Source organism: Acartia tonsa, chromosome 4, assembly GCF_053477335.1.
Source record: "Acartia tonsa isolate MP-2025a chromosome 4, ASM5347733v1, whole genome shotgun sequence".
In the NCBI taxonomy this organism is placed as follows: Eukaryota; Metazoa; Arthropoda; class Copepoda; order Calanoida; family Acartiidae; genus Acartia; species Acartia tonsa.
The window spans coordinates 50,506,374-50,533,766 of record NC_137263.1 but is presented as its reverse complement, the minus strand read 5'-3'; the positions used below and the strand labels follow the sequence as shown (position 1 = coordinate 50,533,766).

At 31.0% G+C, this 27,393-nt stretch overlaps 1 protein-coding gene across 2 annotated transcripts in view; it reads right to left on the bottom strand.

Moving 5' to 3' along the window:
* The window catches only part of Lar (tyrosine-protein phosphatase Lar), a 248,844-nt gene extending 228,171 nt beyond the window's left edge, over positions 1–20,673 (bottom strand). For both annotated transcript variants that reach the window (XM_080158791.1, XM_080158793.1), the window contains exon 1: positions 20,433–20,673. The gene's annotated coding sequence lies outside the window, so the exon portion shown is untranslated. The remainder of the gene's footprint in view (positions 1–20,432) is intronic.
* Between the last annotated feature and the right edge of the window lie 6,720 nt (positions 20,674–27,393).

The window sequence follows — 27,393 nt, the reverse complement described above, 5'->3', positions numbered from 1 at the left end:
TCTATACCTTATTTTATTATCATGCATCAGTAGTCTAATATAGAGTTTAATATGGAAGAAGATTAATTTAACGTCCATTGTGCTATCCCTGTAATCATGGACTATATTCAGAATATGATCACTATGTATATCCTGTCAGGGAGAGAGGGGACATTGGGATGTTTATTACACTAGTCCCCAAAATTTTATCTTTTTCTTATTTGTTGGCTTAACAACTTGGGGACTTTTATTGAATTTTGATTGGTTAGTTCAATAAATTGAGTGTTCAAACGTGTCAAATACTAATTTTGATATACAGAAGGGGTTATTTTGTGTATTATCATTGGTAATGTACATCAATTTATTGGTCTTATCCCTTTAGATTCCTGATATGATCACTATATATGTATAATCATGGTATGTATGTATACCTCAGATACAAATCCAATTTTGTTTATGGAGCGAGAATTTTAATTTTATCAACATATTCCCTTCCAAGGTGGACGGACAGCCACCTGTTTTTTTTTCTCCAAATTATAATTAATTTATTTTTGGTAGTTTCCCTCAATGCTCCAATTCGAGCAAGAACCTCCCACTCTCCCCCTTAATTAGAACTTTTTACTCCGCAGAAAACCCGCAGGATTAAATATTTTAAAGTAACCCCTCTTAATTTTAACTTTATTCTAAAAAATAAAGGTGTTGTTTTTAGAGCTTGATAGGCACTTTAAGGGATATATGAATCTGTTCTTCTTTATGTAATACTAGCGGCTTCACGCTAGCCTCTAGGGGCTTTGCCCCAAAAGGTGATGAACTGTGTTTGATCAACCCAATTTTTTGTATTTTAGATTTAAAAAGAAAAAAAATTCTGGCGGGGATGAATTTTTCTTTTTTTTCTTAAAACCATCACAGGACCAGTAGGTATATTTCCTGAAGAGTAGAGAGCCCAATCGGAACAGTGGTTACTGAGATCTTAAGGTACAGACAGACAGACATAAAGATAGACAGATATCGTTCTACTTTTTATTATAGATAACTATTTTTCAAAAGATTTGCTACCTATAAAAATTTTTATTTCCCCCAATTTCATCTTCTAAATAATGTGAGTTTAAAGTCTAAACATAATATATTACATTTAAAGATTAAGGTTTCAAAAACGGCTGAAAGTGCCTGGAGTTTTAGTAAAAGTATAAATATGAGATGTGAAGAGACTCGCGAGACACAACATTTTTACAGATTTTACACAAATAAATTCGAATAAAGAAATACATTTGTGTATGTATAATGTTTATATTCTGCAGTTTTATTCATATTTACCAACGTAGAATAGTTATTTCTCGCATCTTATTATAAACAGCTTTCCGCGTAAAATCATTATAAGATTAAACCAGTTTTTTAGCCCTGAGATGCCAAAGGCACGGGCTGAAAAAATGTTTTAATCTTATGATTATTCATTTTTATATTCTTAAACTGGATATAATACGATGTTAGACATAATTTTTCAGTATGGATGAGCACCGGTTATAATCCACCGGATATTAATCGGTTTCGAATGAATACGATACATATAATTATCTAGACATACCCTTCTCCAACATAGCTGTTTCTATCTAATCTACTTCAAAATTGTAGAAAAGGGAATAGTAGCTTTTGCAAAATTACGTAAAGTTGTGTGTAAAATTCCATTCCCATATAAACAACCCCTTAAATAGTGGATGTAAATATTCATTTATTTCCCGGAGGTAGTCATTTATTTCCCGGAGGTAGTCATTTTTAGAAGATTTTAAATTTTTTTTTGGAAGATTTTAGAATTTTTATTAATTACTAAAAGAAAAAAAATTATACCAGGGAAATAAATGAAATTTAAAAACCAAAATTAAACCACATTTTACTAGCATAAAAATGAGTTTTTGTTTAAATGAGAATGATATTCCTGTCCAGTTTTTTGTTTAGGAATGAATATTTCTTACCCTCGTGAATAAATGATGACCTATCGGTCCATCATTTATTCCTAAACAAAAAAAACTGGACTGGAATACCCCAGTCAAATGCGCTTATTATGTCAAACTGTTTTTAAATTTGCGTTTCATTATACTATGTGTTTGATCAACTTTAAGAACAGTTAGACCAAATAAGCGCATTTGACTGGAAGCTTGCTCACAATTTTACGGAATATTGTGAAAAAAATTAACTTAATTCCATTGTAATTGTAGAATAGTGCCCAGTGGTGTAAGAAAAAATATTATGTTATGTCCGCCAGGTATTTTTACAACCTTCACTTAATCTCATTTAGATGGAGTGTTATTGCAAAGCTTTGCTCACAGCTATGTAATATAATCTAATATTACTTCCAGGAAAGGAGGGGACATTGGGCTGTTTAGTATATTTGTCCCCAAAGTTTTATATTAATTTTGTATTTGTTAGCTTATCAACTTTGTTGACTTCTTAAAATTTTGATTGGTTGGTTCATAAAGTTGAGTTTCCAAACGTTTCAACCACTAATTGTAATCTACAGAAGGGGTTATTTTGTGTATCATCATTGCAGATGTACATCAATTTAGTCATTGTCTTATCCCTTTAGATTCCTGTATTACTAACCATATATATGGAAATATTATATTTATATAAGCGTGGATATCGTCTAATCTTACAGATAGAAAAAATCTTTATTAAAAAAAAATTGCTGTGACAATTCAAATTGATAAAAAATGTATAAAAAGTATTGTTTGCAAATGTTTAACAACAAGAATGACAACATCCATAAAAGCGAAGCTCTGAAATGGAGGGACAAATGAACATTAAAACTTGTAGAGTGTCGGAACTGAATAAGTAAATTATTAATGCATAAGACTAAACAAAATTGTAAGTAAATTTGTTGCAAACTTCTTAAATACAGGATACTGTTTAAGGATATACTTACATTTATAGGACTTGATTATAGAGATACTTATGACATTGCATTGTAACTGTATTCCAAAAATAGATAAAAATGATAATAACTATATCACACAAAAAATTTTTGTTAAAAGGCAAAATGTTTTAAATAATAGAGTTGCTACGCTTCCTAAATCGTTCCTAATCGTGATTGGAATCATCATGCAATGTTTGAAATCTATAGGACAATTCTAACATATCTAAATTGACGAAAAGAGCAGACTCTAATTATAGAACAGCTTTGCTTTAAAAATGAACATGATTAATATTGTTGTTACTAAAGTATGGAAATAATTACCACACTGCTGGGTAAATCTGCGAAAAGAAACATTGTGCAAAATTTGCAGGGAGGGAGGGGACATTGTGCTATTTATTACACTAGCCCCCAAAGTTTTATCATACATTTTCTTATTAGTTAGCTTATAAACTTGGTTGGTTTATTAAGTTGAGTGTCCAAACGTTTCAACCCTTAATTGTAATATACAGAAGGGGTAATTTTGTGTATCATCATTGAGGATCTACATCAATTTATCAGCTATTGTATTATCCCTGAAATTTTGAAAGAAAAACAGTAGGATATTTATTCGTACATGAGAAGAGAATGGATATAGAATTTATATTTTCTGGTAAAACTGGTGCAATGAATCTAGTAGTAGACTTGGGATTTAATGAATATTTATCGCATAGCCGCATTTTCTACTCTAAAGAAATTATTCTCATTGCCCATCATAAGTATTTTCAAAGTTGCAGATAATAATTTTGTACGTTTTGCTTTGTCGATTTAAATAAATCAATAAAATTACACCTGTTCCTACTTTGGCTTCAGAAAGATTACATAAATAGTATAGCCTTATTAGTCAGGGATCTAAAGGGATAAGACAATGGCCGATAAATTGATGTACTTCCCCAATGATGATACACAAAAATACCCATGTAGATTAGAATGAGTGGTTGATACGTTTGAACACTCAACTTATTAAACTAACCAATCAAAATTTAGTAAAAGTCCCCAAAGTTATTGAGCCAACGAAAAAGAAAACGTTACTTTATAGCTTTAGCGACCAGTGTAATAAACAGCCCAATGTCCCTTTTCTCTCTCTGATTTTTCTACTTTGGCTTCAGAAAGATATACTTAAATATCACAACCTAATTTCTATTTTTCATCAGAATTGCAAAAAATCTTGATTGCCTTGAAGGACGGCGTGAAAAAATAAAAGTATATTATTATCAGAAATAATTGTGAGGGAGGGGCCTAGAGACAACCAGACATATATATTTCTTCTTGTCAAATAGTTATATTACATTAGGAATATCCTTATGTAAAAGGCAGCAGCTTATAGTGTCTAACAAAAAATGATTTCATACAATACAAATGACCAATGACAGGCCAGTATAAATTTTACCATTGTCCCATTAAAATGTATACTGGTCTATCATTGGTCATTTGTATTGTATGACGTCATTATTTTATAGGCACTGTAAGTTGCTTCATCTTTTTGTAAAAGAAAAAATACATAGTTAAGTCTAGACCAAGAGGAGTTCTTCTTTTCAGGAAGTTATGAAGTTTTAGAATTCTGATTTTTATCACAACAAAGTACAATGTCATATAAGAAGAATCTCAATAAGCAAGTTCTAAAAATGTAAGTATGATCTTAAACAGAATCCTGTATTTAAGCACTTTTGCAATAAATTCAGTTACAATATTTTTCTTATTTTTTCGTCATATGTCAAGGCACGCCAAAATAGTAATTCATCTAAAAATGTATTTTAATTCTTTGCATTTTCAATTCTTTCTTTAATGGGAAAATGTTTTTTTTTAAACTTGTCCACTCAACCTGAATAAATTTCTGAGTACGCCCCTTTTTTTGTGATAAGAAACTAACGAGAAAATTGTTTTTGCCAGAAATATGTGTGTGTGGATTTCACAAGAACTTGTGGTAATGGATAAAATACAAAATGTCTCATTGATATTGTCGTCATATAATAACATGGATGACAACATTCTTAAAGGCGTAGCTCTGAAATGATAGGACAAACAAACTTTAACACTGTAGAGTGTCAGAACTAAATAAGCAGAATATAAATGTGTAAAAATTAAGCAAAGTTGTAAGTAATTTTTTTAGGACATACTTACATTTTTAGGTCTTGTTTATAGATATACTTCGTACTAGTACCTTGTTGTAATAGGAATTAACATTTTAAAAAATTAGATGAATAGGTTAATTATATCACATAAAAAAAATTGTCAAAAAGTGACGTTTTATTTATCTGTATCTAGTAAGATCTCGTAAACTACTGAATCGATTAAGCCATAATTCGTGTATATGTAATTATTTCTTCCCTTTCGCTCTTTGGCAATTCTATTTTAAGAGGGCTGAGCAGAGTCCCTTGGAAAATTGGAAGCATGTCTAAAGACTGACTTACACGACCTATAGACTAGCTTCTATACTAAATATAGATTAGATAGATAAAACCTGAACATATAGAGAAGCTCTAGAAATATAATTAAATTGTATTATGCCATGTTTGTCCTAAAAATTAGGTTGCTATGTAAGAAGTAGTGCATTTTCTCGTATAGAGTGATATAATGTCATCATTATCGTATGGAAAATTTATTTCCAGTTAAAATAGCTGATTGTATCGATAAGACATTTTAATAATATTTGATATATTGACACTTTTCAACTCTGATTTTGCCGATGATATAAATTTAAAACTAATCTTTTATGTTTTTTTACCTATATCAGAATTTGGATATTCTCGAATGAGCGGAAATGGGTATATTGCATAAAAAGAAGAAATTAAAGATATTATTTATCTAAGTTGAATCCCTAAACTAAACCACAAAAGAGGTTTGTTATTATAATTAAAGACTAGGTGCTACTCCCCTTGAGGCCTCTAGTAAAACATAAAACGTTTTCTCTTCTATATCTATGTTAAGATCAGCAGTTTACCAAAAATATTAAATAAGCGTCAGCCATATATTTTTATATTTTTGGCGATTTCTCTTGGGAGGGTGGTGGTACCCTCCCCCCTAATAGATATAAACCTTCCCAGGAACTATCAGGAACTACATTGAAAAGTAGAACCATATCAGTTCAGCTGTTACCGAGATCCTTTGGTACAGACAGGGAGACAGAGATCTATTTACTTTTATTATAAGGATTAAAACTAGTCCAATAATCAGAAATAAACAGTTTTTTTGTCAGCAACTTAAAAAATTTATGACATGGTGGAAAATTCCGCAAATACAATAATTGCATTTTATCATATATCCTTGTCAAAACATACTTTTGGAATTCCGGAGCTTTGCTGGAGTTTTCACAATTAGCTTTGCCTCTAGCTTCAAGTACAACCTATACAAGCATTATTCCCAGGGATCTAAAGGGATAAGACAATAGCCGATAAATTAATGTACATTCCTAATGATGACACACAAAATTACCCCTTCTGTAGATTAAAATTAATGGTTGAAACGTTTGAACACTCAACTTAATTTAAATCAACCTATCAAAATTGAGTAAAAATCACCAAAATTGTTAAGCAAACGAATAAGAAAACGTTATTATTAGACTTTGGGTACTAGTGTATGAATGGTCCATTGTTCCAGAGATCTAAAGGGATAAGACAATGGCCGTTAAATTAATGTACATCCCTAATGATGACACACAAAATTACCCATTCTGTAGATTTAAATTAATGGTTGAAACGTTTGAACACTCAACTTAATAAACCAACCAAATCAAAATTCACTGAAGTCCCCAAAGTTGTTAAGAATAAGATAACCTAAACTATGTTCACGCTTTAATTCATAATCCTTATAATTTGCTTTGCAAAATTAAACCAATATGGCTTAAAGAACGTGTCATAACTTTTGTGATTTTTATAAAAAAAATTGCTATTCGATGCTTTTAGTAAGTAGTAGATGTAAAATGATCCTTGGAATTTAGATATGCAATCGGTTTTTTTGTAGACCTCTAATTTTTGAAGTAATCAAATTTTTCTTTTTTAAATTAAGTTGGTATTAAGGTACTAAAACGCAACAAAAAAAAGAAAATTGTCATTATGAATAAAAATAATATATTTAATTTGAAACCTTACTTTTTGACTTCTGTTGAGCAATCATTCAAAAAATCTATTTTGTTAAAGCCCGGTGAATCAAAACTTTGAACTTTGGGAGCTCGTCACGAACGGATTAAAACAAAATCACAAAATTTAGGATACGTTCTTTTAACATTTTCTTTAAACCTTCCCAAGAATTTATTTTATCTAATTTTAAGGTGAGATTACCTAATTTTTAAGAATCCAATCTCAATTATTTAGATTGAATGTAAAACGGTCACAATTTGAAAGTAATTTTCGCCAAAGTTTCTTGTTGCACTTGAGGCTTCTGGGAAAAGGAGGTCCAAGTTTTGCAGAAAAAAATGAGTTAGGATAAATTTTCTCTAAATTACCAGGGACAAGAAAATCCATATGAGGAAAGTTATGATACTATATTTAGAACTAGCGGCTACGCCCCTAGAGGCCTCTAGGGGCACTTGAGGAGGAGAGAGTCAAATTTTTTTTTTTTGGGGGGGGGGGGGCTGCCCCCTCCCCCTCATTTTTAATTTTAGTTAAAAAAATTTTTAAAAATTGTTTTGTGGGGGGGGATTTTTCATTTTTTGGGAGGGGTTGGGGGTGTCCCACCTCCCCAAAAATAGTTATAAACCTTCCCGGGACCTATGAGAAGCTACCCTGTTAAGGAGAACCCGATCGGTTCAGCGGTTAGCGAGATCCTTCGGTACAGACACACAGACACACAGACATCCTGTTACTTTAGTATAAGGATATTTCTATATCGCAATTTTCAACAGAGAAAAAAAAATATTTTCTTCTTTACTAGATGAGTAAAATAGCAAATCTTTGGTAACTTATAACTTCCTTTATAAGGTTTCTTTATATACAGTTAAATCAACAATAGTAAGGCACTGGAAAGTGTAATGTGTGACGTCATAAAAATATATATAAATCCTTTCAAACTTTTCCTATCATCCCTACTTTTAGACGTATTTTTATGACGTCACATATGACACTATCCAGCGCTTCGCCATCTGCTCACATTTCACGAAAGGCATTAAGTACATTCAAAGATGAAACATGAACCATTTAAAATTTTCTATTCTAAGTGTTAATTTCTATCCTCCTGATATATAAAGTAGTAAGCTTTTTCGTGTCTGTAGCGAAGGATCTTGCCAACTGCTGGACCGATATGGTCCACCTATGCAGTGAAACTTCTTATAGGTCCCGGGATGGTTTTAGGTTGTATTATACAGCATGACCCTCGAAAAGTATTTTTAAGCATCTGCAGCCTATTTTGTGTATCATCATTAGGGATTTAAATCAATTTATTGGCCATTGTCTTATCCCTGGCTTTATAGTAAGGCTTAGGGTGACTAATTTATTATTTCAATGCTGAGGCTGAGGCTTACTGGGTGGCTTAGTCCGCCGCTTTAAAAGCCGCTAAGTGTTGCTGGTTGTGGTGAGTGAGGCTGAAGTAGCTGAGACTAGCAAAACTTAGGGTGGCTAATTTGAAATTTGGTGGCTTTTGCTAAGAAGCCACTGTACTGACGCCTTCGCTGAGGATTCTATAATTCAAATACACAGAGTAAAAAATCTCTTTTGAGCCAACTTCAATGCTATTTTTTTCAAAATGTACAGGTCTACTTTATATATATACTACATATATCTAATCAAACAAAAACTTGCAAAAAAATTCTGATCTAAAACAATGATTTCATTCTTTATGTGATTCATTTTATAATATCTAGATAAAACTAAGCAGTTTAAGTAAATAAGAATAACACAGCCCTGTAACACTTATTTTATAGGTATACCGCCAATATTGTCACTTGTTGGCCATTATTTTTAATTGTTAAAATAATTCAAGGTAGGGGCCTTTTTGATTTTAGTTTAAAAAATATTTTTTTATCTTTTTTTTGGTGGGGGCGGGTTTCTAGGTGCGATTTCTCTTGGGAGGGTGTTAGTACCCTCCCGGGACCTCTGATAAGCTATCCTGTAAAGGCAACCATGTCGGTTTAACGGTTAACGTGATCCATTGTTGCATACAAACAAACAATCTGACAGACTTTTACTTTTATTATAAGGATAGATTAAAACTATATTTTACCGTGAACTGTACTATAGATCTCAATATTCCTTTCTGTCAATTACCATGTGTTTTATTATTTACTGTAGTATGATAACAGAATAATTATTAGAATGAAAATTATTAATTTACTGTAAGATGATGATGATAGGTATACATATAATTGTGTGTCCATTGAGTGGAGTCTGTAGAAACCAGCAGTCCAGAGCTATCCAGACCCAGGGATATAATATAAAGGGATAAGACAATGGCCAATAAATTGATGTGCATCCCCAATGATAATACACAACATTACCCTTCTGTAGAATACAAATAGTAAGTGAAAGGTTTGGACACAAACTTCAATAAAAGTCCCCAAGGTTGTAAAGCCAAAGAATAAGAAAATACTTTGGGGACTAGTGTAATTAGCAGTCCAATGTTCCCTCCCTCCCTGAGGCAGACCACTTCAACCTGGATGTGTAAATTATTCTGTTTTTATCAGGGAGGAGGAGGATTTTCGCTTTAATATCCGCGGAAAGCTGTCTCTAATACGGTGCGATAAATAACTATCACCTATCAATTTCAATATAATTAGTAGTTTTAGTAGGAGAATTCTGACTGTGATAGTTGTTATCAGATCGTATTATAGGCAGCTTTCAGCGGATAGTAAAATAAAAAATTATGAGATTAATTCCAGTTTTGTACGGTCCCTCAACTAACAAAGTTGGTATTAATGTTGTGATTTGTTTTCACATATTATTCGTAGAAAATTGCGTAAAATACATGATTTTTCAGTATGGCATAGAACCCATTCTAATCTATCAGAAAAAAATTGGTGTTGAAGCCACACTTAAATGAGCATTACCCATCCCTTATTTTCTTTTCATGTATCAGTGGCCTAATGTAGAGTTTAAAACTTAATAATATGGAAGAAGATTAATTTAACGTCCATTGTGCTATCCCTGTAATCATGGATTATATTCAGAATATGATGACTATGTATATCTTGTCAAGGAGAGAGGGGACATTGGGCTGTTTATTACACTAGTCCCCAAAGTTTTATGATATCTTTTTCTTATTTGTTGGCTTAACAACTTGGGAAATTTTATTGAATTTTGATTAGTTAGTTCATTAAATTCAGTGTTCAAACGTTTACTAATTTTAATATACAGAAGGGGTAATTTTTTGCATCATCATTGGGAATGTACATCAATTTATTGGTCTTATCCCTTCAGATTCCTGATATGATCACTACATTTATATATACTTGTATGTATACCTCAGATACAAATCCAATTTTGTTTATGGAGCGAGAATTTTAATTTTATCAACATATTCCCTTCCAATGTGGACGGACAGCCACCTGATTTTTTTTGCAAATTCTAATTCATTTTTTGATTAATTTTCACTTTATTCTTAAAAATAAAGGTGTTGTTTTTAGAGCTTGATAGGTACTTTGTGGGGAGTATTTTTCCCACCCCCCAATATAATAGCTTAAAACCATCACAGGACCAGTAGGTATATTTCCTAAAGAGTAGAGCCCAATCGGTTCAGTGGTTACTGATACCTTAGGCTTCAGTCAGACAGACAGACAGACATCGTTCTTCTTTGTATTATGGAAAACTTTTTTTTAAATATTTGCTACCTATATATATTTTTTTTTACCACAATTCTATCTTCTAAAAATGAGATAAGATAAAAAATATATTACATTTAAAGATTTAGGTTTCTAGAACGGCTGAAATTCCCTGGAGTTTTAGTAAAAGTATAAATATGAGATGTGAAGAGACTCGCGAGACACAACATTTTTACAGATTTTACACAAATAAATTTGAATAAAGAAATACATTTGTATATGTAGTATATATTCCGCAGTTTAATTTATATTTAGCAACGTAGAATAATTATTTCTCGCATCGTATTATAAACAGCTTTCCGCGTATAATCATTATAAGATTAAACCAGTTTTTTAGCCCCGAGATGCCAAAGGCAAGGGCTAAAAAAAACTGGTTTTAATCTTATGATTATTCATATTTATATTCTTAAACTGGATATAATACGTTGCTAGACATAATTTTTCAGTATGGATGAGCACCGGTTATAATTCACCAGATATTAATCGGTTTCGAATGAATACGAGAAATATAATTATCTAGACATACCCTTCTCCAACATAGCTGTTTCTATCTAATCTACTTCAATATTGTAGAAAAGGGAATAGTAGCTTTTGCAAAATTAAAATTCCAGTCAAATGCGCTTGTTATGTCAAACTGTTTTTAAATTTGCGTTTCATTAAACTATGTGTTTGATCAACTTTAAGAACAGTTAGACCTAATAAGCGCATTTGACTGGAAGCTTGCTCACAATTTTTCGGAAAATTGCGAAAGCTACTTCCCTTTGTTCTAATTCGAAAGAGAAAGGTCAAAAGGTATCTTTAGTGATTTAAAAAAACTGTCAGACCAAACAAATTCTAAAATTAAAAATTATCTTGTTCGAAAATGGAGCAGAGATCATTAGCTTGTTTGAACTGACAACTTTTTCTGTCAATAAAGACACTTTTTGACCTTTCTCAGTGAATAGAACAACTTATTAAAATGAAATATTGTGTGATTAAAATAGTTTTTTTTTATCCCCGAGGGGTTGAAGGTCAAGACTAACAAAACTGGTATATATTTTATGATTTTTATTTTAATTTTCAAAGAAAATACTCTGCAATACGATGCTATATATGCTTTTTCAGCAGTCTTGGAACCGGTTTTAATCTACAGGATATTAATCATTTTTGAAGCCATGCTGGAAAGGAATAACTATATGTATAGTTAGACGCAAAATTAACTTAATTCCATTGTAATTATAGAATACTGGTGTAAGAAAAAATATTATGTTATGGCCCAGCTAGGTATTTTTACAACACATAATCTCATTTAGATGGAGTGTTATTGCAAAGCTTTGCTCACAGCTATGTAATATAATCTAATATTACTTCCAGGAAAGGAGGGGACATTGGGCTGTTTAGTATATTTGTCCCCAAAGTTTTATATTAATTTTGTATTCGTTAGCTTATCAACTTTGGGGATTTTTCTTGAATATTGATTGGTTGGTTCATCAAGTTGAGTATCTAAACGTTTCAACCACTAATTGTAATCTACAGAGGGGGTAATTTTGTGTATCATCATTGCGGATGTACATCAATTTATCCATTTAACTCCCTGTATTACTATCCATATATTATATATGGAAATATTTTATTTATATAAGCTTGGATATCGTCTAATCTTACAGATAGAAAAAATCTTTATTCAAAAAAAATTGCTGGGACAATTTAAATTGATAAAAAATGTATAAAAAGTATTGTTTGTAAATGTTTAACAAGAAGGATTACAACATCCATAAAAGCGAAGCTCTGAAATGGAGGAACAAACAAACATTAAAACTTGTAGAGTGTCGGAACTGAATAAGTAAATTATTAATGCATAGGACAAAAAAATTGTAAGTAAATTTGTTGCACAAATTCTTAAATACAGGATTCTGTTTAAGGATATACTTACATTTATAGGACTTGATTATAGAGATACTTCGTTTATAACATTGTAACTGTATTCCAAAAATAGATAATAAGGATAATTATTAAATCACACAAAAAAATTTTGTTAAAAGGCAAAATGTTTTAAATAGACTACGGACTTTTTGTTAACGATAATAGAGTTGCTACGCTTTCTAAATCGTTCCTAATCGTGATTGGAATCATCATGCAATGTTTGAAATCGATAGGGCAATTCTAACATGTCTAAATTAACGAAAAGAGAAGACCCTAATTATAGAACAGCTTTGCTTTAAAAATGAATATAATTATTGTTACTAAAGTATGGAAATAATTACCACACTGCTGGGATAAATCTGCGAAAAGAAACATTGTGCAAAATTTGAAGGGAGGGAGGGGACATTGTGCTATTTATTACACTAGTCCCCAAAGTTTTATCATACATTTTCTTATTAGTTAGCTTATAAACTTTGGGAACTATTATTGAATTTTTATTGGTTGGTTTATTAAGTTGAGTGTCCAAACGTTTCAACCCCTAATTGTAATATACAAAAGGGGTAATTTTGTGTATCATCATTGAGGATCTACATCAATTTATCAGCTATTGTATTATCCCTGAAATTTTGAAAGAAAAACAGTAGGATATTTATTCGTACATGAGAAGAAAATGGATGTGGAATTTATATTTTCTGGTAAAACTGGTGCAATGAATCTAGTAGTAGACTTGGGATTTAATGAATATTTATCGCATAGCCGCATTTTCTACTCTGAAGAAATTATTCTCATTGCCCATTAGGATATTTAAGTTGGAAGGAATTTTAATGTTAGAGGGAGATTTGAAATCTGCATCAAATTTTTTTGGATTTTTTATAAAATTTGTTTTTTGTATAATTATTTATCTAAAAGCGGAAATACAATTTAAGTTAATAAATTTTGACCAATAGTATAGGTGGATTGGAAACTACCTGCACTCTAATTGGTTGAATGATGTGCGACACTTAAGCTTCTCTAATTAGAGCGAAGATAATTTTCAATCAACCAATCACAGATGTCAAAATTAATTAATTAAATTGTATTTCCACTTTTAGATAAAGAATTATACAAAAAACTAATTTTATAAGAAATCCTTCAAATTTGATGCAGATTTCAAATCTCCCTCTAACATTAAAATTCTTTCCAACTTATATATATTATTGCCCATAATTGGTATTTTCAAAGTTGCAGATAATATTTTGTACGTTTTGCTTTGTAGATTTAAATAAATCATTAAAATTACAACTTTTCCTACTTTGGCTTCAGAAAAATTACTTAAATAGTATAGTCAGGGATCTAAAGGGATAAGACAATGGCCGAAAAATTTTTTATACACAAAATTACTCCTTCTGTAGATTACAGTTAGTGGTTGAAACAATTGTATACTAAGCATAATGAATCAATTAATCAAAATATAATAAAAGTCCCCAAAGTTGTTAAGCAAAAGAATAAGAAAACGCTATTATAAGACTTTGGGGGCTAATGTAACAAACAGCCCAATGTCCCCTCTTTCTCTCTGGATTTTCTACTTTGGCTTCAGAAAGATATACTTAAATATCATAACCTAAATTCTATTTTTCATCAGTATTGCAAAAAATTCTTGATTGCCTTGAAGGACGGTGTGAAAAAAGAAAAGTATATTATTGCAATCAGAAATAATTGTGAGGGAGGGGCCTAGAGACAACCAGACATATATTTCTTCTTGTCAAATAGTTACATTACATTAGGATTTAGGAATATCCGTATGTAAGAGGAAGCAGTTTATATTGTTTAACAAAAAATGATGTCATACAATACAAATAACCAATGACAGGCCAGTATAAATTTTACTAATGGTCAATTAAGATGTTGTAAACTGGCCTATCATTAGTCATTTGTATTGTATGACGTCATTATTTTATAGGCACTGTAAGTTGCTTCATCTTTATGTAAAAGAAAAAATACATAGTTAATTCTAGACCAAGTAAGTTCTTCTTTTCAGGAAGTTATGAAGTTTTAGAATTCTGATTCTTATCACAACAAAGTACAATGTTATATAAGAAGCATCTCAATAAGCAAGTTCTAAAAATGTACGTATGTCCTTAAACAGAATCCTGTATCTAAGCACTTTTGCAATAAATTCAGTTACAATATTTTTCTTATTTTTTCGTCATATGTCAAGGCACGCCAAAATAGTAATTCATCTAAAAATGTATTTTAATTCTTTGCTTTTTCAATTCTTTCTTTAATGGGAAAATGTTTTTTTTTTATACTTGTCCACTCAACCTGAATAAATTCCTGAGTACGCCCCTTTTTTTGTGATAAGAAACTAACGAGAAAATTGTTTTTGCCAGAAATATGTGTGTGTGGATTTCACAAGAACCTGTGGTCATGGATAAAATACAAAATGTCTGATTGATATTGTCGTCATATAATAACAAGGATATCAACATCCTTAAAGGCGTAGCTCTGAAATGGTAGGACAAACGAACTTTAACACTTGTAGAGTGTCAGAACTAAAGAAGCAGAATATAAATGTGTAAAAATGAAGCAAAGTTGTAAGTAAATTTGTTTTAAAAATGCTTAAATAGAGGATACTTTTTAAGGACATACTTACATTTTTAGGTCTTGTTTGTAGATATACTTCGCTTATAAAATAGTACCTTGTTGTAATAGGAATCATTATTTAAAAAATTTATATGAATAGGTTAATTATATCACATAAAAAAAATTTGTCAAAAAGTGACGTTTTATTTATGTGAGCCTAGTAAGATCTCGTATACTACTGAATCATGTATATGTAATTATTTCTTCCCCTTTGCCCCTTGGCAATTCTATTGTATGAAGGCTGCCTGAAAGTCCATGAAAAAAATGGAAGCATGTCTAAAGACTGACTCAAACGACCTATAGAATAGCTTCTATACTAAATATAGATTAGATAGATAAAACCTGAACATATAGAGAAGCTCTAGAAATATAATTTAATTGTATTATACCATGTTTGTCCTAAAAATTAGGTTGCTATGTAAGAAGTGGTGCATTTTCTCGTATAGAGTGATATATAATGTCATCATTATCGTATGGAAAATTTATTTCCAGTTAAAATAACTGATTGTATCGATAAGACATTTTAACAATATTTGATATATTGACACTTTTAAACTCTGATTTTGCCGATCATATAAATTTAAAACTAATCTTTTATGTTTTTTTTTGCCTATATCAGAATTTGGATATTCTCGAATGAGCAAAAAATGGGTATATTGCATAAAAAGAAGAAATTAAAGAAATTATTTATCCAAGTTGAATCCCTAATGTAAACCACAAAAAGGGGTTTGTTATTATAATTAAAGACTAGGTGCTATTCCCCTTGAGGCCTCTAGTGAAACATAAAACGTTTTCTCTTCTATAGCTATGTTAAGATCAGCAGTTTACCAAAAATATTAAATAGGCGTCAGCCATATATTTTTATATTTTTGGCGATTTCTCTTGGGAGGGTGGTGGTACCCTCCCCCCTAATAGATATAAACCTTCCCAGGAACTATCAGGAACTACATTGAAAAGTAGAACCATATCAGTTCAGCGGTTACCGAGATCCTTCGGTACAGACAAGGAGACAGAGATCCATTTACTTTTATTATAAGGATTAAAACTAGTCCAAAAATCAGAAATAAACAATTTTTTTTTGTCAGCAACTTCAAAAATTTATGACATGGTAGAAAATTCCGCAAATACGATAATTGCATTTTATCATATATCCTTGTCAAAACATACTTTTGGAATTCCGGAGCTTTGCTCGAGTTTACACAATTAGCTTTGCCTCCAGCTTCAAGTACAACAATGGCCGATAAATTATTGTACATCCCTAATGATGACACACAAAATAACCCCTTCTGTAGATTGAAATTAATGGTTGAAACGTTTGAACACTCAACTTAATTTAAATCAACCTATCAAAATTCAGTAAAAGTCCCCAAAATTGTAAAGCCAACGAATAAGAAAACGTTATTATTAGACTTTGGGTACTAGTGTATGAATGGTCCATTGTTCCAGAGATCTAAAGGGATAAGACAATGGCCGTTAAATTAATGTACAGCCCCAATGATGACACACAAAATAACCCATTCTGTAGATTGGAATTAATGGTTGAAATGTTTAAACACTAAACTTAATAAACCAACCAAATCAATATTCACTGAAGTCCCCAAAGTTGTTAAGAATAAGATAACCTTAAACTATGTTCACGCTTTAATTCATAATCCTTATAATTTGCTTCGCAAAATTAAACCAATATGGCTTAAAGAACGTGTCATAACTTTTGTGATTTTTATAAAAAAAAATAGCTAGTCGATGCTTTTAGTAAGTAGTAGATGTAAAATGATCCATAGAATTTAGATATGCAATCGTTTTTTCTTAAATCTTAATCTTAATCTTAAACCATGTTCAAGATTTAATTCATAATCCTTATAATTTCCTTTGCAAAATTAAATCAATATGGCTTAAATTTTAACCTTTTCTTTAAACCTTCCCAAGAATTTATTTTATCTAATTTTAAGGTGAGATTACCTAATTTTTAAGAATCCAATCTCAATTATTTAGATTGAATGTAAAACGGTCACAATTTGAAAGTAATTTTCGCCAAAGTTTCTTGTTGCACTTGAGGCTTCTGGGAAAAGGAGGTCCAAGTTTTGCAGAAAAAAATGAGTTAGGATAAATTTTCTCTAAATTACCAGGGACAAGAAAATCCATATGAGGAAAGTTATGATACTATATTTAGAATATTTTTATATCGCAATTCTTAACAAAGAAAAAAAAATATTTTCTTCTTTAATAGATGAGTAAAATAGCAAATCTTTGGTAACTTATAACTTCCTTTATAAGGTTCCTTTATTATACAGTTAAATCAACATTAGTAAAGCACTGGAAAGTTTAATGTGTGACGTCATAAAAATACGTCTAAATCCTTTCCCACTTCTCCTATCATCCCTACTTTTCTGACGTATTTTTATGACGTCGCATATGAAACTTTCCAGCGCTTCGCCATTTCACAAAAGGCATTAAGTACATTTAAAGATGAAACATGAAGTGAACCATTGTTACTATCCTGTTATATAAAGTAGTAAGCTTTTTCTTGTCTGTAGCGAAGGATCTTACCAACTGCTGGACCGATATGGTCCTCCTATGCAGTGAAACTTCTTATAGGTCCCGGGATGGTTATAGATTGTATTATATATGTATAAAAAGTCTGGGTATGGTTTTAGGCTATTTTTTATTGCCTTTCCATATCCCTTCAAATATATAGCCTCTAGATGCTAGGGGCGCAGTGAATAGTAAACTTTAATCTCTCTTCTTTTTATCACTTTTACTGAATTTATTCCTAATTGGAACTATAAATGGATCTTGTTGAGACGTACCATAAACTGCATGGAAACTGGGATAGTACAATGACAATAAAAAAAAATTCTTAATAACTCTTTAAGTAATTCTGTATTGGTAAGTTGAATATTGAGAGGGGGATTAATTTATTATCCATTATCCTTTCCCTTCCTACAAATCAGAGAGAGACAAAATTTCGGGGTTGTCAATTAAATCTGCACAGTTTTGAACTGCTGCAAATACTTTATAGGAATAAGAACATGCGAATAATGTATTTCCTACGTTCATACTAGTCAAGATTACCTATGTAACATAAATCATTACAAAATGTTTGGTATCAAACATTTGCGGTTCTTATAGCTTTTGCAACCTAGCCACTACACTAGAGGCGTACAACATTTTTTGGAAAAAATAGCTTTAAACCTGCACTAAACCTCCTAAAGATTACCTGAATTATATAACTCAATCAAATAACCTGAAGAAAAATAATTACTTATCGCATCGTATAATAAACAGCTATCCGCGGATATAAAAATGTACAATTATAAGATTAAAACAAGCTGAAACCATACTGAAAAAAGGTTCATTTGCAGGTTTGTTTCAGATTTGGATGAACAATTTTAGTTGAGACCAGAGGTGGATTCTTTAAAGAAATTAGGGTCGCTGCTCGCTGGTGAGGCAAATTTTTTTGGTGAAAAATCCTCCAAAATCGCATAAAAATCTACAATAATTAAATAAAATCATAAGATTTTATTTAATTTTTTTGTGATTTTAGAGAACAATAACAATTTTGCCTCACCAGTGACCCTAATTTTTTTTAAAGAATCCACCTCAGATTTTGCAATGTTCGTTTTGTTCCAAATTTCTAAATTAAAACATTTTGTTTTTCTGTCCCGAGTCTGGAATCTGCATTCTGTTTTTCAACAAATATTTTGGATCAAATGATTCTATTCCAGTTCACAACAAAAATGATTCTGAGTGTCAAAGATTATCAGCGTGAGGAAGAGGTGTTCATATTGGGCATTTCACCGTTACCTGTAAATGGACCACCGAGCAAGGACGTTTAAGCTTTTTATTTAATTTTGGGAAATGCCAAAAGTTTCCCTTATATTTCCCAATTGCCTAACCCTGTGGGGCAATCACCCGACCCAATATAACCTAACCTAACCTAAAATAACCTATCAAAAGCCATTTTAAAAATACGACGAATCGCGCCTTAAGAAGCGTCGCCACGAAAGGGACTATTCCCAAAAAGGTTTTCTGTAATTTTACTATGGCACTCTATGGCGCCAGGATATCTAAGGGGAGCCATATCTCTACTTTTCCTTCCAAACACCCGGGGTGTTAGAATAGTAATACCCATCACACAAACAACTCCTTGATTGCACGACCTTTGTCTGAAAAGTCCTAACTGTTCATGGTAATGAGTTGCGTCTGTTTTGGGCCCACGTATTCCTTCTACTCTAACATATGTGTCGCGCATCTGACATAGAAGCAATAGGAATCATTTTTAACGTCATCATTTATGACGCAGTGTATGGCCGAGATTCAAACCTGTCATGACCTACCTGACATCGAGCGGATGCGCTATGTGTTTTGCCATGGTCGGAGGTTAAACATATTTTTGTAAACAAAGTTGTGATAATATCGTTAATTAAACTTTTTACATACTTATTTAAAACTATTCAAACTAAAAAAGGATAATTTTTTCACGTATTTTTCGTAAAGTTGTGTGTTATAGCATTTAGTCAATTGCGCTTATTAAGTCAAACTGTTATTAATTTTGACCATTTCATATAATATATACATTTGGTCAAAATTAAGAATAGTTTGACTTAATTTCCCTCTTAGTTGCTAAATTGTAAACAAACCCGCGTGGTTCATATTGTAAACTAAAATTATAACTTTTTTTTCTTGAAAACTAATTAGATTCAACTCTTGCTACCTCATATTGTAAAATAAGATAATGTATAACAAGGATGACAACATCCATAAAAGCGAAACTCTGAAATATAACAGAATAATAAAGTATAGAATTAAACGAATTTGTAGGGACATACTTACATTTTTAGGACATAATTATAGAGATGCTTCGCTCATAACATTGTACCTTGTACTAGGAATCAGTATTCCAAAAATAAGATAAATAGGATAATTATACCACATAAAAGTTTTGTTAAAAAGAAACATGTTTTAAATGGACGTAAGGTCTCTCTAGAAATGATTATAGTTTCTACGCTTCCTAATTTGTACCTAACTGTTAGAGGAATCATAACGCAAAGTTTGAAATCGGTGGTACAATTCTAACATGTCTAAATTAACGAAAATAGCTAACTGTCCCGGACGGACCCTAGTTACAGAAAAGATTCGCTTAAACAAGGATAATGGCTGTACTTAATACTATACATTACACAAACTATTTTATTTAGCACAAAATTTGAATTATCCTGTAAAATAAAAATTTCTCACCTGACAACTACACACAGTCACACAATTTATACAGTACAGCTTCAACTCTAAGTAAGGATCTATACAATTGAATTTTCACTTAAATTTATCAACTTTTTATTAAAAATTTTCACAATTTTATTTGAAATGTTAAAATGGCTTAAGCAGCTTCACGTGAACATAAATTATTATTTTTGGCTGAAAGTTATTTTATATTTTTGGTGCAGAGCGGACCAAAGCAAGCATTTCACTGCGAGTTCTTCTTCACTGCATGCCCTTCTTACCTCCCTAAAAAATTTGATGCCCAATTCCTTCCCAATGCCATTAGAATGCCATATAAACAGAAATATTTCTCCCGTGCCGGCTTCTTCCTCTTTTTTACTCTCTGTTCCTATTTTACCCGCATTTATTAGTTGTGTATTTTGTATGCCCCCCACCAATATTATGTCTCTCCCACATACATTCTCTCTTTTTGATACACTGAATTTCAACCATCCTCGGAAATATGTCCTCAGGTCCTGCTGAGTAAATTCTCGCAACCTCGTCGTACTACTAGGCCTAGATAGATAATAACCTCATTTAAATAAAAGTTTATTTGGCCAGCTGAAAGAGCAAACCAATTTTGTGCCCGAAAAGTCTGAATTGCTTTTCTATATAATACTTTTAAAAAGTTTGAATTAATCCATGGTCACCAAGTTATGCATAATGAGGCTACAAAAATGTAAGTTATGGAATTTTGAAAAATGTCATTTAAATTATTTTTCAGTATGACTTCGAAACCGATCAATATCCGGTGGATCAAAATCGGTTCTCAGCCATACTGAAAAATTATGTATAGCATCATATCAAAGATAATTTTCCAAAGTATTGAAATAAGAATCATAACATAAGTACAAGTTTTGTTAGCCCACGCCTTTGGGTCCAATAAAACTGGTTTTATTCTAATAATTTTTATTTTAATATCCGCGGAGAGCTGTCTTTATTCCGATGCGATAAATAACTATTCTTTCTCGCCTAAAAGAGAATACTTAATTTCGTTTTTAAGATAAGACAATGTCCGTTAAATTGATGTACAGTACATCCCCAATGATGATCCAAAAAAATCTTCTTGTGTTGTAAATTACAATTATGTGGTTGAAATGTTTGAACATTCAACTTATTGAACCAACCAATAAGAATTCAATGAAGTGTCCCAAGTTGTTGAGCCAACGAATATGAAACCGTTAATTTCAAACTTTGGGGACTAGTTTAATAAACAGCCCAATGCCCCCTTCCTCACTGGCCATTATTACACCGTGTATATGCAAACCTTGCATAAAAAAAATCGCAGATATGCATCAATAAAAGCAAATGTTAAGCTTTATTTTCTTTTTGGTGATATAACAAACAAATGTGGATTATTCAATTTCATGCATGGTTCAACAAGAATGACATCATACACATAGTAAAGTGAGGTTCAGCGTATAAAACGTGGACAAGAAATCGCAGTTTTAAAAATGTTGTAATTTCCAAAATTTTATTTATTTAACACAGTGTAATATGACAGGATGTATGATGTATGTTTTCAGCTATCCTCTACAGCGTAAGAATACACCCTCCCTATTACCCCGTCCCGTTTTAGAAATATTTTGTTAAAGTTTTTGCCCCCAGCAATAATATGGTTGATTTATGCAAAATAATGACCCATGCAAAATATTTTTTCTGTAATGCAAAAATTGCGATGGTACAAGCACTGCAGTTTTTAAAATTTGCAAAAAGACCTGTTTTTAAAGCTCTTGTACCTTCTCAATTTTGAAGATTTTTACAAAATTTCAATTCTAGTGTGTTGATATAAACCTGAAATTTACCAAAAACAAGGATGACAACATCCATAAGTAGCGAAGCACAAAAAATCGTAGATGGGAATACGAACAGGTAGATTTAAAAGGTTTTTACTAAAATCAAGAATAGATTTATTGGATAAAATAAATATGAAACCTTGTTTTATTTTGTATGATGAGGATGGTCAAAGTAAATTATATTTAAGATGCTCATAACAATGGGAAAAATTATTTTGATACTGATATCCCATAAAAGTTTGAAAATTGGATCAAAATAAACAAAGATCTTGGGAAATATATAAAACGTATAAAAATAGCCAAAAATCTGATAAAAGGCAGTCTGGCCGCCATGGTTGTTTTCTTAAAACGACAAAAAATTTAATTTTTAAATCCTTAAAAACTTCAAAAATTTGGAAAATCGGACCATATACACTGAAGATATGGAAAAAAGTGTTAAATATATTTATAAATAGCCTAAAACCTGCCAAAAAGGCAGTCTGGCTGTCATAGTTATTTCCTTTAAAGACGGGAAATTTAATTTTGATATCTACAACTGAAAAATTTTTGAAAATCGGACTATAAACACTGAAGATATGGAGAAAAAAGTTAAAAATATAAAAAAAACAGCCTAAAACCTGCTGAAAAGGCAGTCTGGCCGTCATGGTTGTCTTCTTTAAACGACAGGAAATTTAATTTTGATATCTATAACTGAAAAAATTTTGAAAATCGGACCATACACTGAAGATATGGAGAAAAATGTGAAAAATATAAAAATAGCCTAAAACCTGCTAAAAATCGGTCCGACCGCAAATGATGTTTTATAGTCAATTGTGCTCCTTAATAATGGGAATGTTGTCAAAAAATTTCAGCATTCTATCTTTTATAGGAGCTGAGTAAATCCCATTTCCCCCATAGCATTACGGACGGACTGACTGACGGACAAAGTGAATTATAGAGTAGCTTTGCTACTAAAAATGGGGGCCATCTCCATTATGAAATTTTGTAAAAATCTTAAAATTTGAGATGGTACAAGAGCTTTAAAAACAGGTCTTTTTGCAAATTTTAAAAACTTTGCAGTGCTTGTACCATCGCAATTTTTGCATTACAGAAAAAATATTTTGCATAAATCAACCATATTATGGCTGGGGGCAAAAATTTTAACAAAATATTTCTAAAACGGGACGGGGTAATAGTACTTTACGTCACCAAATCGAATTATTGTCTTTTTGACTAAAAAATATGGCGTTTAATAGAAAATTTTTATTTTAACGTTTTTATTACACTCTGTCAGCAATTGATTGTGGTTTTCGTCGCGAAGATACTCTGTGTTTTTGTAAGATCTGGCCTAGTTAATATAATATATGAAGTGCATATTATCATTTGTTAATTTCTTTTATTAAAGCAAGGACGGACCCAACAACGAAATTGATTCGAAAAAAATCACTAAACCTATGATTTTCAGCTGTCGTTGGGGGGTCAACATTTTAACGACCTTTTTATCTGCCCCCTCCCCCAAATATTACTTTTTGATTTAATTTGCTTGTTGGCTATACCTTATTCCAAGTGATTTCAAACTAAAATTTTGTAATCAAAGCTTTTATAAAATAAATGCCCGTTCGTCCATCCGCCACGGTTAGCTATTTTCCTTAATTTATGCAAGTTTTAATAGTCCTATAGATTTCAAACTTGGACGACGATACCTGTAACAGTTAAATACGATCTAGAAAGCGTAGCAACTTTAATAGTTGCCAGAAAGTCCATACGTACATTGAAATCATTTTTTATAGGTTATCATCCTATTCATTAATTTTTGTAACTAGGTTCCTAGGACAACAAGGCACAATGTATAAGCGACCCATCTCTACAATCAAGCAGCCGATACCAATAACGAAATTAATTCGGAAAAAATCACGAAACCTATACATTGTTTTCAGCTGTCGTTGGAGGACAACACATCGTAAAATTGACAACCTCTCCATTTGCCCCCCTTCCAAACATTATTTTAGATTTATTTCACTTGTTGGTTATGCCTTATACCTGACAATCAAGTCCTAAAAATGTAAGTATGCCCGTAAACAGAATTATACATTTAATATAAAACAAATATATTTACACCTTTGAATTAAGTGTCGATCACTAGTCGCCGGAAGGAAAAAGCAGTTTTTTGAAACAGGCTCTCTGAGATTATTACAGATTCTGATATATACATATATAGACCAATGAAAAATGCAAAAAACGAAATCAAAAGCGTTCCTTCTTGGGAGAAAATCCGGGAAAAAGATTTGAGCTATTTTTAACCTAAAATTCACATTGGCAAACCTGCATAGAAATATACAGACATTTTAAACATGTCATTGCTCAGCACCTAGAAGTGGTAGAAAAATGCTACGCATACCATTGGAAAGCTTATAACCTCTAGTTTCCACATTGGTATATAACGTTTTTGTACTATTATTATTTTTTGAGCTATCCTCTGAAGTATACACAAGTTTTAAAAATGCAGTTTTTTCATGAATTTTAAGTTTGATACTTGTCACACAAACTTTTTAAAAATTGTATTGCTTAGCACCTAGGAGTTATATAATTACTTTATATAGTTATATTTATATATTTTGGGTGCATTCAATTTTAGGGTTCCAGGACAAACGCAGGAGTCCCAAACGTCAGAGTGGACAAACGCAGGAGTGTTAAGATATTAATTTAATTAGGTATTTCTTTACAGGTTAGGTTAGGTAAAGATATGAATATACAAATAAGCCCCATAAGGGGTTAGGCATTTAAAAAACCTAAAAAATGGTTTGAAATAGGTTAGGTTAGGTTAAGTATCCACTTCTGTGTTTGTCCACTCCGACGTTTGGGACTCCTGCGTTTGTCGTAGGACCAATTTTAGCTTAATTAAAAATAGTCTTTGAAATATATATGATTAAATCTACCAGAATAAATATTGAAAATTGTATTTTGGCACTATCCTTCTAGGGGCTAGTGGGGTAAAACAGCTCCAAAACACTAACATCTAAGGTCTGAACTTATTTTTAGAGATATCAAACTAATTTTTTGTAAACTTTGTTTTGCATAATTAAGCTAAGTAGTTACTAAAGATTTCATTTTTCCACTTTCCTTCTTGGTACTAGTGTGTTTTAGCACCTCCCAAAATACAAATATTATAAGTTATGAGCCTATCAAGATGATTTTTTTAATTTAAAATTTATTCTTATACTTGAGATACATAGCCACTAAAGATTTTGCCCTGGCTGTTTGGACTTGTTGTTATAGTTATCAAATGATTCTTTTTTTAAAATTTTCTTATATGATTGGATCTACCTGTAAAACTTTAAAAATTTTATTTTTGGCACTTTCCTCCTAGGGGCTTGTGGGGTAAAAAGCCAATAAAACACTAAAATTGTAAGCTATGAGATTATTTTAAAAGATATCAAGCTAATATTTCTAATGTAAACATTTTTCACATAATTGAACTAAGTAGCTATTACAGATTTCAATTTGGCACTTTTCTCCTAGAGTCTAGTGGGGTTAAACATAACATAGGCTCATAACTTATAATTTTAGTGTTTTGGGGGCTGTTATAAACTGCTAGCCCCTAGAAGTAAAGTGCCAAAATGAAATCTTTAGTGGCTACTTAGCACAGTTATGGAATCTCAACGACAAAGATTTTTTTATCCAATCTTGACAAGTGAGGTATTTTTGGAAAGAGGAATATATATAGAAAACGCCTATGAAAATTAGAAAATCCGCAGAAATCATATTTGCAAGTTATTTGCAAAAATCTGCAATGCTAATTTGCAAAATCAATTTCATGCCTTAAATGACTTATTTAAAAAGAAATCTTTTTATGAAATGTGTTTATTTATAAGTTTAGAACATATTTAGGGCAAAAAAAATTTCTTTAGTGTTACTTTTTTCACTTTATATATGAAAAAAGCAGTTTCTCACATTTTATGATAAAAAAAAGGTATAGGAACAAAAAATATGATTTTTCTTGATGTAAACACAATAATTGGCATAAAATCTATCATCCTAAATGTAAAAATCAGATATAGAATCCTTTTTAGAGCTAATTTAGTGCAAAAAGTAACCAAGACATTTTTGCAAAGTATGAAAATCTGAAGAAAATAGTTCTTTTTGATTTTGATATACATATCAGAGAAATGTATATAAAATTAGTGATGAAAAACTATAAAACATGTTATAAGTTTTTTCAACACTGTCATTGATTAAATTGCACTTTTAGGTTTAAGAATTACTGAAGTAGTGCATAAAAACTCTTTTTATGATGTAATTAAACAAAATAAATGCCAAAAAACCAACTACAAAATGGTCTACTGCATTATAAAAAACGCCTAATTGTTGATTTGAATTTATTTTGTTTAATAACTTAATAAAAAGAGTTTTTATGTGCTACTTTGGTAATAAGTAAACCTAAAAGTGCATTTTGATCAATGATAGGATTGAAAAAGTTATAACTTGTTTTATAGTTTTTGATCACTAATTTTATATACATTTATCTGATATGTATATCAAAATCAAAAAGAACTATTTTCTTCAGATTTTCATACTTTGCAAAAATGTCTTGTTTACTTTTTGCACTATTTTTGCTCTAAAAAGGATTCTGTATCTGATTTTTACATTTAGGATGATAGATTTTATGCCAATTATTGTGTTTACATCAAGAAAAAACATATTTTTTGCTCCTATACCTTTTTTTATCATAAAATGTGAGAAACTGCTTTTTTCATATATAAGGTGAAAAAAGTAACACTAAAGAAATTTTTTTTGCCTTAAATATGTTCTAAACTTATAGATAAACACATATCATAAAAAGATTTCTTTTTAAATAAGTCATTTAAGGCATGAAATTAATTTTGCAAATTAGCATTGCAGATTTTTGCAAATAACTTGCAAATATGATTTCTGCGGATTTTCTAATTTTCATAGGCGTTTTCTATATATATTCCTCTTTCCAAAAATACCTCACTTGTCAAGATTGGATAAAAAAATCTTTGTCGTCAAGATTCCATAACTGTGTTAGCTCAAATATGCACAAAAAAAATGAGCTTGATATTTCTAAAAATAAGTTCAGACCTTAGATGTTAGTGTTTTGGAGCTGTTTTACCCCACTAGCCCCTAGAAGGATAGTGCCAAAATTC